Source organism: Cupressus sempervirens, chromosome 6 (genome assembly GCF_028749045.1).
Source record: "Cupressus sempervirens isolate cs-2001-9-10 chromosome 6, ASM2874904v1, whole genome shotgun sequence".
Taxonomy (NCBI): Eukaryota; Viridiplantae; Streptophyta; class Pinopsida; order Cupressales; family Cupressaceae; genus Cupressus; species Cupressus sempervirens.
The window spans coordinates 244,837,622-244,853,149 of NC_143123.1; the positions used below are offsets into that span (position 1 = coordinate 244,837,622).

General features: G+C 33.1%; 1 non-coding gene across 1 annotated transcript; it reads left to right on the forward strand.

Moving 5' to 3' along the window:
• Positions 1–786: 786 nt before the first annotated feature.
• Positions 787–858, forward strand: TRNAV-UAC (transfer RNA valine (anticodon UAC)). Its single transcript has one exon. It is a non-coding gene; the product is annotated as a tRNA-Val (tRNA).
• Positions 859–15,528: the final 14,670 nt, after the last annotated feature.

Below are 15,528 nucleotides of genomic sequence, written 5' to 3' on the forward strand. Positions count from 1 at the left end.
AGAACCAATCAACTTCCCATTCAGAAGGAGGTGCGTTACACTTTATTCTTGCAGGCTTGCTTTCTGTAGAATCTTTATACTTCCCTTTTCCCATTTGTTTGATGTTCTCCATTTCAAATTATATCAGTGTTTATTTTTCCATAGTGGAAGTCTTGTTTAATTATTTGTTTATTTTTCCACAGTGAAAGTCTTGTTTAATTATTTCTTTTTTTACTTCTACTCAGTCAAGATACTTCTACTTAGTCAATGTCTCGACTGAAGGAATTCAATTTTGTGTTGTTTGAACTTCTTAATTAATTCATTAAATTTTATCATTCTTATTTGTAGTCATTTAAAATCTTGACACTTGATTTGGGAGGCTCAAATTGTAAAAGTGAGCTGGTCTTGATGTTAATATGTTTTTAAGAAAATCATAGTTTGTTTTTGTATCTCTTTCTATAGATGATTTTCATGCTTATCATTAATTGAATTCCTTTCACATGTACAAAGTGACTAGGTAGATTACAGGGGTGTTTTGCATCAAGATGGGTCAGTTTTAATGTTTGTCACTCTTGATCAGTTGAAGGTGAATTTTGGATATAATTTTTTGTTCTATTCAATGATAGTCACTATAATGTCTCTGCGGCCCCAAATAGTTGCTAAGGTGTAGGATTTTATTTGATTATTCTTAAATTCCTTGTACATGAAATGTGAATTTCTTAGCTTTGACTCTTTGTTATATAACCTTTTTGGGTGCGATATTGAGAATGAAATGAAACAAATAATAATTTTTTATGTATTCTTTAAAGGGTGCTAGCTCAATGGAAGAGCACCTGCTTTACAAGCAGGAGGATGGTGGTTCGATTCCATCGTGCCCTATTATGACCAAGTACACTACCAAATATGTGACTAAATATACTATTGAATATTCTACTAAATATGTGACCAAATATGCTACTAAATACACTATCAAATATGTGCCAAATATGTGACTAAATATGCTATTGAATATGCTACTAAATATGTGACCAAATATACTATTAAATATGCTTCCAAATACACTACCATATATGTGAGTAAATATACTAAATATGTGATTAAATATGCTATTAAATATACCACTATATATGTGACTAAATCCACTATCAAATATGCAACTAAATATGTGATTAAATCGAAGATCAAAATCAGTGATCAAATAAGTGACTAGAACTATCTAGTAGTATATTTAGTAGTGTTATAAATGATTGGATATTAACTACTATTAGTCACGTGACTGATTTTAGTCACATATATACAAATTTTAGTAGTTTTTTTAGTCACATATTGCTATTTTTGTATTAGTGAAAAGAGTTGAGGTTGAAGCTCATTCCTACTCTTGAAGAAATCCACACCATAGATGACAAGGTGCTTCATGATCTTTTTGATTAGTATACAGAAAGAATCTCTTATGTAGTTCGAGAGAACATTAGTATAGAATATGATCATATGTCAAAGATGTTTTGGAATCACATATGTACTCATTTCTATATACTCAAAGACCTGAAAGAAGCTGAAAGTAAGAGGTTGAAACAAATATAGATAGCTGAATGTAAAGAACCTTTGGTAAAGTCACCTGACTCTATTCCTTATGATTTCCAAATATTTGAAGAGTAGGTGAACATTCTTGATGTTTTAGAAAGAGATAATAAATCTTCATTAGATAAATCTATTGAAGAAAATCTCAAATCAAAGGTGGATGATCATCATCTTGTTTCGAAGCATCCATTCGATGATGAGTAACCAAGAGGTGATACTTCAACATTAGCCTAAGAGATATGCAAGGAGTAATGCATGAAGAAACCCTAGGTGTATGAAGAATAGATTCAAGAAGATAAGGTAATGTTGTTCACTGGTAAGGGATCCTCTCGTAAGAAAGATTTGACTAAAGAAGGAAGTCTTATTGTCAACTATTAGCCCTTGGCCTCTTTTGCATAAACAATGGATATAAGTCCACTTACCAAAGAGAAAGAGGTTTTTAGTTGGTCCTTGCCACCCCTTAAAATAAAAGAATCATTTGATGGCCCAAGTACAAATCCAAATCAAGTTAAAGAAGGGTCATCAATGGTTGAGTTTTCTCCCCTTTCTCCTCTATTTATTCCTACCTTTTTCATTCCTAAAGATAATAAAGATGCATTGGATGGTAGGGAGAATGGAGATTATTGCATAGCTAAGGGAGATTTGATTCTTGAATGAAATGAAGTAGGTACCTATCCAATTAAAAAACTTGTGTAGGAGAAGCCTTTCTCTATCCTACTTGATGAAGCCCAGTTATGTGAGAGTGCAACTAAAGGCCCCAGTGCTAATCACCTTACTCTAATAAGGAGGTGTGTGAACATCTTCCTCTCTTAGAATATTATCAAAAGGATACTGTAAAAGGACCTAAGGAGGATGAAGTATATAATGAAGAATGGTTGTTTGGATCTAGGTGGGCATCTAGTGAAGTCCTACATACTATTTGGAGAGTTAGAGTTATCATGATGTTGATACAAGTAAGATTCCTACTTAGAGAGAAAAGTAAATTATAGAGGAAAGGATCCCACTTCTCTCAACTAGTTAGTGGCTTCACATAAGTAACTTATGTTACTGGATTTTAAGGTGGGATTCATTCCACCTTTGTATATAGTTAGTTTTAGTTTTGTGTTTTCTTGATTTCTAGTGTAGTTGTCTTTCCTTGCTTTCTTTCTTTTTTTGTGCTTTATTTCCTACTATGTTGGCTACCTTACTTCCCCATCACCCAATTACAAATGCATCCCCCATGTTATTTAAGACTCTATAACCCAATGAACTAAGACATTAATCATTGCTATTTGGTGTTTTTTATAATAATGGAAGTAGGTAGTCTATTGTTGTGTGTGTTTTTTTTGAGTTCTTTAAAAAACCATGAGATATCTAGGTCCCTTCTTAGGAACTCACATGCCTAAGTCCCCAAGTTAGAGCCAACTATTAGAGAACTTTTAGTTCCCCTATATTTTAAAAATTTATAGAATTAGAGTTGTGTCAATGTGATGTCATGTCTGTGTCTGGATTTCCCTTAAGGAACTTCTCTTCTCATATATCCTTTTGTATGTAACTAGGTGGACATTCAAAAGCAATCTAGTGCATTCATTTATATTAGGTGATTAGGAAAGGGAGGGTAAGTCTATGCATTTCCTATATGAGAGGGAAGTTATTCTAAAATCCTAATGATTTAATCAAGTTTTCATGGTGAAGACATGATGCATTCAAAAAGAAGATCACACTTATATTTAGAGCAAAAGGAAATAGAGAACACTATGATCAAGGCTAGAGGATATGATGAAAATCATGGAAACAAGTTAGAAAGAAAAGAATTTGAATCTAATGTAGAGGAAGAGATCAAATATCTAGTAATGGTAAACACCTTGGTCAAAGGTGGCAAGAGAAAATATGGAAATCAAATCAATGGCTAAAAATACATCTAAATGTCCATGTCATAGGTTGAAAGGTCAATTTCCCTCAGAGATGGATTACTAATTTTAAAATCTGAATCAGATTGAAGGCCATGACTTAACTCTAACTTAAAGAAATTTAAGTTGCAATGGTGCAAAGAGTTAACATGCCAATTAAGATCTAAGGCTATCACATCTTTGTAAACATTTAAAGTTAACCTTGAGTTAAGGCTATGAAGTAGAAAAGTTCTTCATCACATTGTCATTGATAGTTAAGAGTAACTTGAGGTTAAAGTTATGAAGGAGCAAAAGCAAGTATTTGTGGCTTCACAAGGTTAAGAGATGAGTTAAGGCTTCATGTTGCAAGGTTGCAATGGATGGTAGTAGTGAATTTCACATGGTTATTGCATCATTTCACACTTTTAGTAGAAATTAAATTCTTTGGTGGCAAAGCTATGAAATAGGACAATAATATATTATGCAGTCATCACAGTGGCGCAAGGTGTCTATGTTAACTCTCAAAGGAGTTGTGAAGTTGTGAAAAGGAGATAGCCAATGATTTTTCTATTGTAGGTAGTAATGCAGTTAAAGGATTTTCAAGTTGTAAAGTAGTGAAAGCTAAAGATCACATGATTATGACTCATTTCTAGCCTAATGAAATTCAATTTATGATGGTGCAAAGGGTTAACATGATGGTTAAAGTTTAAGACATCACAACATCACAAGAAATTAAAGTTAATATTGAATTAATGTGGAGAAGCTATAAAAAAGTAACTCAGGATTGTCAAGTTTTAAGCCATAGTTAATTCACAAGTAGTTAAAGTTAACCCAAGGTCAGAGTTTTAAAGAGGAGATAGGCATGGTCACATCCTTGCAAGGCTAAATCTATTATTAAAATTTAGGGATGCAAGGTTATAATGGAATGAAATGGTTAACTTCAAATGGTTATTCACGACTTCACAGGGTTAATAGATCAGTTAAGATTTCATGTTGTAAGGAAGTGATGAGTTGACACCTGTCCCTATGGGACCCTCTTTGGTTTCTAAGTGATGTCAAATGATGCATTTTCTTAGCTATTAGATCTTAAAATATTAATGTCTGTCACTTTCTCACTTTATAAAGTTGCACAAGAAATAACCAAAGTGAGAATGTGAGCATTCAACACATGGAGATGGTGGGACTAAACTTAGTTGTGGCCACAAAAAGGAATGCATCAAAAAAAGTTGTCCATATTAAACACTCAGATTGATTGGAGTTTAACACCATTATAAAGGATCTTCACTTTATGGAATTTGTTGATCAAAAGTAAATCAACACCTGTCACTTTCTTCCTTTTCAAAGGTTCATGAAGAATAACCACAGTGAGAATGTGAGCATTGGACATGTGTCTTAGTGGGCCCATAATCAATGGTCTCCCAAGACAAAGTAAAGGAAAAACATCATTCTAAAGGGTTTAATCCTAAAAACAAATTAAAAAGTGCCATATGTTAGGAGAAGATAAAGGCATTTTCTTTTTCAACACATGAAGACTTAATCATGTGGTAATTTAAAATTGGGTGTTTATTAGAACATGAAGATGTAATTGATGGCATAGAAGGAAGATTGAACATTTTTTAGGGCAATCCAAGGATCAAAAAAGCCATGGGTGGTGTTAGGTTTCAATAAGGAAGGTCAATTGCCAAGATCACACTAGAAATATTGGGTGACGCTTCATTATTAGCCTTATCTTTACATTTTCTTCTTCTTTATATGATGTATGATTATATAATAGGTGACTATTTGTCTATCCTATTCTGAATGGTTCAAGTGCTTCAAAATGTAATAATTAATTGTAATGGCCAGGTATCTAAAGGCCTATAAATATAACTTTCATTATTAATACAAAGGTTGATAATTATGCATAGCTTTTCCCCTTGCATTTCTAGATGTTGAGTGAGAATCAAAGAGTTAGATGGAATGAAGGATTTCTATGATGCTTTTATTTAGGTAATGTGATTTTTAGATTCTATTTAGGACTAGCATGCCTAGGTTCCTTTCATTGTCTCCTTCAGCTGAAATAACCTTGCATCTCAAAATACTTTCTATGGGATTGTAGGACAGATACATTTGGAGTTGTTAATTCCTTGCTAGATTCCATTTTGGTAAATGGTTATCAGTTAAGGTAAATTTTATTTCATCTTTCATGTGCATCTCTACTCTCTCCCTAGATTACATTTCAGTTAGACTAATTTTTATTTAGATTAGAGTAGGAATAGTATTACAAGGGCTTTAAGGTATCTTTTGATATCCATTCCATTAGGTATAATAGGTTGCCAAAATATATCTCTACCTAATGTTTTTGTAGTTATGAGAATCCTAGTTTGCCTTTATTTCTCTCAAGTTAAGAGCATCCCCCCTTTTATCTACTAAAAACACAATTCACTGCATATCTTTGTAGAGGGGAGTTGTACCCTTAAAATTCAAGGATTAGTGATATAGTAGGTGCACTAATCCAATCTATTGTAGGTAGATTGTTTCCTCATATTTTGGTCATTGAGAGTCAAGGTAAATCCAAGTTAGCAAGAGGGACAAACTATTAACCAATAATCTAGACAACCATACACCAAGTATTCTCACAAGATACTTGAAAATGAGAATTTTGACATATTCATGGATAACCTTTTACCTGATTTTAGGTATAAACTACAACTTCAAGGAAAACACAAATTTTAAGATATGTTCACACAATTTATCTTCATAGAGGAATTCATGGTTAATAAAGGTGACTTAACCCTATATAAAGACAACAAACAAGGGTCCAACTGTAGCAAAGACAAATTCAAATACATTTACAAAAATTGAGATGTGGTACATGATGGAGTAGTGGAAAATATCACTCCCAAATCTCCTAAGGAATCTTTCAATTTCACAAATATTATACATGCAACCAAAGCTACTAAGTAACCTACTATAGACACTAGACCATTTTGAAATAGTGCTCAAAACACATCTTGGGCTTCTAGACTCAAATGCAAATACAAACCTCTGGGTGAACCTCTTGAAGTGGTCTACAAGAAACTTCTTCAAAATTAGATTCTTGTACCTCTAGAAAATTATCATCTATATGATCTACAACTGAGGCCTAAATGATGGAACAAAAATGCATATTGTCATTACCACCAAAACAAAGATCATAAAACCAACAACTGAATTAATTTGAGACATAAGATTCAGGACCTTATTATGATGTAGTCATGGGAGGACATAATAAGAACTTAGATTATAAAGAATTTACAGAACCCTTTCCTCCATATGAAAAGGGAGAAACATCTAAAATAAAAAATAAAAATAAGGTCAACTACACATATACCAATGATGACAATGTAATTAATATGGTTAAACATCTAGACTCTAAATACTGTGATAATATGGTTAAGCATCTAGACTTTGAATACTATGATGTTATCACAATCAAAGAGAAAAGTTACAATGCAAAACCAAAGATTCCATTCATCCTTAGAGGAGTTGTGCTTCTCAAATCTAATAAAGGACCATCATATTTTTGCACTAATGTTGTCACATGATCTCATACCAAAATAATGCTCAAAGGCCCTACACCTTCTTCTGTTGAAATTGAAAAACTCAAAGACAAGATTTTTCATATCCAAACAAAAAGAACAAAAAACTTGCAAAATTTTCTAATACTACAAACTGCAATATTCTTGAACAACTAGAACAAACTAACACTCTAATAACCATTTTCAAACTAATTAAAATATTTGCATACTCAAGGATCTTAAAATCAGTCAGTTTCAATCTATGGTGGGTCACCTAACTTTACCTCACTACCTATCCTTCTCTAAGGAGGATAATAATTATTTGAGTCATCCTCACAACTAACCGTTGCATATCAAAGTCATGATCCATCAGAAATATGTCCATTGTATGCTTATAGATAATGATGTTGATCTTAACATATGTTTCACTAGTTTTCTTACTCAATTGGGTTGTGATGAGGAGTCCATTGATCCTCATAGGAAAATCAACATCAAATCATATGATGAGGAAGAAAAAAAATCCAAAGGTCTTTCTATGCTTCTTATTATAGTAGGAACTATAGAGTGAGATGCCATATGTCACATCCTTGACATACCTATAGTATACAACATACTTATAGGAAGACCTTAGATTCATGAGATGGAGACAGTTCCTTCCACTTATCACAAATGCATAAAGTTTCCATTTTAGGTAGCAGAACTGATAATGCCCACTAACACCAAATACAGTTGCAACATTCTTTCTAAAGTTGTTGGTAGCTTTGTTCCAGCCAATTGAGAGTCCACTGAATACCATAATGACAAACTCAAAGAAATGGTAAATACTCTCAAGTGGAAATAAATTGGTATGGGAAAGTATCAAATGGAACCAGTGATATCCATGACATCCCTTGCACTATCTCCTTGTCACTATGGTAGACCTTCTAAGGAGAGGCAAACCTCTGTTGTACCACTTAAGACTATGTTTGATGACACTTTTGTACATGCCACTATACCCTAAGAAGATAAAGATGAAAATAGAGCCATTTCTACTTGGATATATAGGTAAGAGTTTCTAGATGACACCATAGCTCAATCTCACAAAATAACCCCAAAAAAATATGGACAAGGTCTCGAATTGATGAAATGCCTTGGCCATAAAGGTAATAGTCCTATAGGGTGAAACAATGAACTTATAATTTATCCAATAGAAGCCACATCTAGATGGCCTCATGATACCATAGGCCTAAGATTAAAGAAAGTACCCTTTCATCTAGGGATTAACAAATTTGTGCTAGAGTTTGATAGTCCACCTGAATTTGAATATCAGTCTATGTCTAAAAATCAAGAAGAAAGCTCTAATGATGATGATGCATTTCCTTATCCTATTCCACTAGATCTTTCTATACTATTTATAGATCTTAATGACTTTGTACCATATGTTGGTACTGCTAAAAATGATAGTGATTCCACTACAACTTCTACTATTACTCCCCTAAATCAATTGAAATAGAGGAAAAACACTAAGATGACATTAAAAGTGGAGATGGATACCCATGACTCTTAGAGAATAATGCAATCTCCCTCCACGTAGCACTGATTCTTGAGAATACAATTTTGACTCTCTCTGATATACAACTTATGATAAAGATGTAGAAATGGTAAATACATATGAAAACTAAGTAAAAGTAGGAGATTCGTCTAGGGTTTGATTTGATGAGTCTTACTCTACTAATGTTGACATGCCTTTGGTTGATGTTGTTAGGACTCAGAGGAATTTGAAGATACCTCAAGAAAAAATCATGCTAGGCCTTTACTTATTTTTTAATGCATTTGGTGACTATACCATGAACACACTTGAACCCATCACTTCTCTTTCACTCACCTACCCTAAGCTAATAGACCGAAACTCCAAAACAATATCTAGTGAAGTCCATATATTCTAGAATTACTATGCTCTTGCTTGTTACCTAAAAAATGTAAAACTAGTAATTTCTTCCACCAATGAACACAATATAAACATGATTGAAGATGACATCAAATATCTTAGTCATACAACCAAAAAGAAAAATGATAGGAGCTTTGATGGTGAAAACCACATTGTGGTAGTATTAGATCTTAAAATAGTAAAAAAAAAAAGATGTATCCAAAGGTGAAAACCTCTTCGAGGTGCCTAAGGATGGAATATTAGATGCAATTCCAAGTTAGTTTTAGGAATGGTCATGAGTGCTAATAGGACCAATGCAACTAGTTTATCTAGGTACTAAAGAACATCCTCATATTATACATCTTGCATAGTTATTGCCACCTAAAGTAAAAGAAGAGTTCACTATTTTCTTCTAGGAAAATAAAACTAACTTCATTTGGAGATACTCAAATATTCTATGTTTAGACCTTGGTATCATTATGCATCACTTGTCCATTGCAGTAGGGGTAAAACCCATTAAATAGAAGATCTAAAAGATGCACCCTCATGTGGCACTTTTGGTCAAATATAAATTGGAAAAAACTATTAAAATCTATATTCATTAAAGCCATTGACTATACTAAATGGATATCAAACATAGTTTCTATTTATAAACATGATAAACCTATTAGAGTCTATATTGATTTGTAGGATCTCAACAAAGCATGCCAGAATGATGACTTTCTACTATGTAACAGTGACATGATAGTCAACATGATATAAGGGTATGAAATGTACTCACTAATGGATGATATATATAGCTTTAAACATATCAAGATTATGATATAAGACCAAGAAAATACAACCATCATCTGTGCATTGGGGACATGTTGGAATGTAATGCCATTTGGCCTAAAGAATGCTAGAGCTACATACCAATGAGTTGTTACAACAATCTTTCATGATATGATGGTTAAAACAATGGAAGATTATGTTGATGATACTTTGGCTAAAATAATGAAGAAAAGTACTCATCTCAAAGACTTGGGACCTATATTAGACCACATGGAAAAGTTTAGTCTCTGATTGAATCCCAAGAAGTGTACATTTGGTGTTAGATCAAGATAGTTTCTAGGATATTATTTCAGAAAAAGGCATAGAGGTGGATCTTAAAAAGGTCCAAGATATAATATAAATGCCTTCACCTTGGAACATTAGTTAGATGAGAGGAATACAGGGAAAACTTTAGTCCATTAATTGGTTCATCTTACAACTACTAGATAAACCACAACCCTTCATTAAGAATATGCACAAGGGTGGGAAATACAACTATAATGAAGAATATGATTAGAGATTAAAAAAAACAAAATACTATCTTGCCAAACCATCTATACTAATGCCTCCCACTGATGGGAAGCCACTTATTTTGTGTGTCTCTATAATTGACTCATCCTTTGGCATTTTGTTGGCTCAAGAATAACACAATAATAAAGAATGAGCTACCTACTATATTAGTAATACTTTAGTATCATATGAAGTGAATTACAATATCATTAGGAAGGCTTGTCTAGAAATTGTCTTTACTTCCTAAAAATTGAGAAACTACATGCTTGCTCACACTACTAGACTAATTGCAAAGATTGATCCATTTAAATATCTACAAAGAAAAGCTACTCTAACAATAAGACTAGAAAAATGGGTAATGATACTAAGTGAGTTCAATATCGAGTATGTGGAACAAAATCCATAAAAGGGAAAGTGATCACTGATCAACTACCAGAAGCACCATTGCAAAGCCACCAACTAATGAATATTGAATTCCCTAATAAGTCCATTCTGCTTCTAACACACCAAACATGAACTATGTTCTTTGATGGATCATTCACTCAACAAGGATCAAGCTCCAAAATACTCTTCATCACACCACAAAAGTATTCTCTACCTAAGGTATACAAGATTCTTTTTCCTTATACCAATAACATAACTGAATATGAAGCCATAATCAATGGAATGAATATTGTCATTTAATGGAGGGTGGATGAATTAAATATCTTCAGAGACTCATAGTTGGTAATCAATGGGTAAATGAAATTTATCAAAAAAAGTATGAAAATATATGCCCTACAAAATATTGGTTGATGATCTGAAGAAGTACTTTGCACATGCCTCTTTCTAGAAAATTCCTCAAGAAGATAACAAGACAGCTAATTCCATAGACACTTTGGGTTCCATACTACAAATGCAAAAAAAATGACTTTAGAAATGAGTTCTTGGTGGAAAAATTATCCTACATTCTTATGACCCTCCTAAATCCCAGATGATATATTTTGTTAGAGGACATGACTCATCTCACTACCATCACATATAATCCTATTTGCATGACTAGATTGTTTAGGATACTTTGACCCATAATCAAAATGTTACAATACCCAAAATGCTTCATAGTATGTCATCAGAGCCAACAACTTATTTAGAAGAGATCCAGGTGGTACACTCCTTAGGTGTCTAGAACTCAAAGAATCAAAATGTGCATTAGCTAAGGTACATGAAGGCATTTGTGAATCCCACTCAAATGGCCTAACACTAGCTCACATATTTATTAGAGTTGGTTACTATTGGATATAAATGGAGAAAGAGGAAATCCAATACACTAAGTCTTGCAAGTAGTGCAAATTTGATTGACACTCTAGCCAGGGAGCTAATTTCATTCATCATGCTTTAACCATTCTCGAAATGGGCCTTTGATCTGGTGGGTCAAATTCATCTGTCTTCTTCAAATGGATGTGAGTTCATTATTACTGCTACATACTACTTTACAAAGAAGAGGCATCCCATCTTACTGAAGCCACTAGAAAAACTCTAGCTATGTTCATTCTAAATTACATCACCTATAGGTATGCTATAGCCTACTTTATTATCAATGACAATGGTGGGAAATTAAAAAAAAGGGACATGAAAGAGTTGTGTTCAAAGTTCAAAATCACACAAAATTAGTCTTCCATCTAGTATTCCTAGCATAATGAACAAGAGAAAGCATCTAATAAGGCTATCTTTAAAATCCTACATTGCACAATCAATAAATCTAGAAGGGACTGCAACCTTCAAATCAATCTAGCTTGATGTGCTTACAGAACGAGTATCAAAACACCTATAAGAGGAATGCCCTTTTCTTTAGTATATGGGGTAGATGTTGTGCTTCCAATTGAGGTCAAGATTCCTACTTCATGAGTCACTTTGAAGGGCCTCATCACTGATGATAACTATAAAATGTGTTAGCTACAAGAGCTAGAACTACTAGATGAATGCCAAAAAGTGGTATTTGATAATCTAAGAGCTTATCAAAAGAGGATGTCCAAGAGATACAAAAGGAAAGTTAAACCATGTGACTTCTAAGTGGGTGATCTCATCTTGAGAGAGAACCCTAAAAATTAACAACTTTGAGTACAAAAGTGAAAGTTTGAGTTGAATTGTCTTAGTCCTTATCTTGTCATTGTTGTGTTTGGATTAGGCACTTATCTAATCTCAACTACTAAAGGGGAGATGCTCAAAGAGATGATGAACCCTCTTCACCTAAAAAGGTTATACAGTTGATATTATTTGAAGCTCTTTGTACATATCTAAATATCCTAGAAAAAAGTCTAAAAATTGGAAAAAGTACAATAAATATCTATTATTTTGGTGAATAGCTAGCTATAGGCACCATGACAATACCAAGAAATTTTAAAAAATCAAAAGAACAAAAAAAGAGAAAAAATTGAATTTTTTTTTGAAAAAGGAGAAAAAGAGTCATTGATAAAAAATTGACAAATATACGTCATGGAAGAAAAAATAGAATTTCTACCAAGAAGGTGAAAACCTAGTAAATAGGCATCTCTTGTTTACAGTGCTCCATCTAGCATCACACCTCCTAGTTTCTATATAGTCTCTTTCCTACTTTAAGTTCTTTTCTTTCCATGATTTCATGCTTTAGTTTGCTGCTCTCAGTTGTGCATAGCTCTCAGTCATCTTTGAAATCTTGCTCATACCTACATGGATTGAAACTAGTCATAGTCTAGGGGAAACTTGCCTAGTCTATAGGCCAATGTCTTATGCTCTTAGAGAGTCTCTTGAATCTTAGTCACTATTTTTCCTAACTGAGTTTACCTACTATGATTCATCTACTAAAGATATTTCTCACAAACATTATGAACTTCTAATTTGACATCAACCCTCTAACATTGAAATTGAAACTATTTGAGCTAGGCTGATCTTTTCTTTGTGTTATTTGATTTTTCTTTGTCATTCCCCTTTGAGGAACTCAAGGATGTCTATCTTAACTAGAGGAGCAAGGATTAGAGGCATGATCTTTTCTTTATTTTCTATTTTTTGGTTTACTTCCAATGATTGAAAGGATCTATATAAAATGGGTTTCCACTATAAGAGCCTTTATCTCACGTTGGATTACCATGTGTACCTCAACTCATTTTATGTGGAAAATTCAATGAGGTTGGTTTTTCTCCTTGTTTGTTTGTGTGAACTCTCTATGCTATAGTAAATATTAGTACTCATCCTATGAAGTGAATGTATGAGTCACTATGAGTATGTATAGCACACTACTATGTTAGGTTACAAATGTAAGGGTCATCATAGACATAATACTTAAAGATTAATTAGCATGAGAGGGATCTTTTGAAAGTTTGGTCTGCTTGTATGCAAGATATATTATGGTCATCCTAGCATTTATTTTCTAATGCTTATGTTCACTTACTAAATCAACATAAAAATATGTTTTGGTTATTCTAGCTTCTTGTGCCTTAATGCTTACATCCTATTCTAACAAAACTATGATGAATGTCATATTCATATTCTCATGATAGCAATATTAGTAAGATTTGTATGACATTTGGTCACCTTAATAAAATTCAGTAACCAAGTCCTAGGGATTGCATCTAGCATAAGATTGAATTTAATTTTAGATTTGAATTATGACATTATCTTGGTAACTCATTTGATTGCATTCATTAACTACAGAGGTAGAAGGCTTCTTATGCATATCATGTTTTCATCTCGATTTCACAAGTGTTCAATCCCATATTTGATCTTCAAGAACTTTATTGAACATCTATCATAAAAAACAAAAGTGAAACCTGCATGAGATCATTCATTTTACATTATCATACATCCATTTACACTTATGCATAGAAGAATCACATCATCTATATCTCATCTCATAAACATACATCATGTATCTATGTCTAATTCATCGCATTTGCATACGTATGCATATATATCTCATATCATCTAAGATATCCATCCATAAAACATAAAATCTCATGTATGAACATCATATAGACAAAATCAGAATGAGCTCTTATATATATATATATATATATATATATATATATATATATATATATATATATATATATATATATATATATATATATATATATATATATATATATATATATATATATATATATATATATATATATATATATATATATATATATATATATATAGGTCAAAATGGGGGGGAGATATGAAATTGTGTGCTACTTGAGCCCTATCAAGTAATGAATTTTATTGATGCAAAAATGTGATTCTAATACATCAAATACAACATGATATACATCCCAAAATTTGACAAGAACAGAGTGAGCTAACTACATCATTCCCCCTTATCACCAAGAGGTGGAAGAGAAGGTACATCTAGTCTTGCTAGAGGAGTCACACCCTAAGAACCACATGCATACTCAAAGAATTGAGGAACCTACTTATCAATATCAAGAATGACTCTAAAATATGAAACATAATAGTACATTTCCTAGGAAGTCTGGTGGAAAGTCTCCTCTTATTAATGCTTAAGCTTCTCTCAACTCCCATATATCTTCATCACACTTTGCTAGCCATACATCTTGCACTGTGACCTAGATCTAAAACTCTCCCATCTATTGGTGCATGGTTCACTCTCTCTCCCTAGATTATTAGAGATTGTCCTATGTCTAAGCTAGCAAATCTTCTAAGGTCCCTATGGTGGCTGATTAGGCATCTCCTCATTGACTCCACCCATCTATTGCTACTCACCCTACCGATCTCTCTACTATGCTTGGTCCTCCACTCTCTCCCTTTGAGAGTATTCACCAATCACACCTAAGCTTTCCATCTCTCCTTGAGACCATCTTTGATTTGACCCACTGCTACCATTGCTCAAATCTATCCTCATCTATTGTGGAAGAATAAGGACATAGGTCACTCTCTATTTTAATGACTATTACTATCCATGTTACTATCCTGACAGTACTAATAGGATCTATGTTACCTACTTTTCCATTAAAACTCCTTGTATTGGTGCTACCATCCCTATTAGATCTATGAATCTCAAAAAGGGGTGACTAGAAAAGTACTCTCTCTACCCTAGAGTAACCCACCATCTATAACACCTGGTAAGTATTCCCACCTAGAAATGGTGAGATCTTAGGCATCTATCATACGTTTCCATGATCTAACCTTAGAGAACAACCCTTCTTCACCTCCTCGATGAAGTGAGCATATGCATAGTACTCCCATGAGATGTTATGAGGATGTTCATACTATCTCCACACTCATGTCAGAGAAAACTACTCAATACTTTGAATAGAAAGTTTGATTAGTGGCTATAAAATAAAAATATACCTCAGTTGTGGATAAACATTGTCCT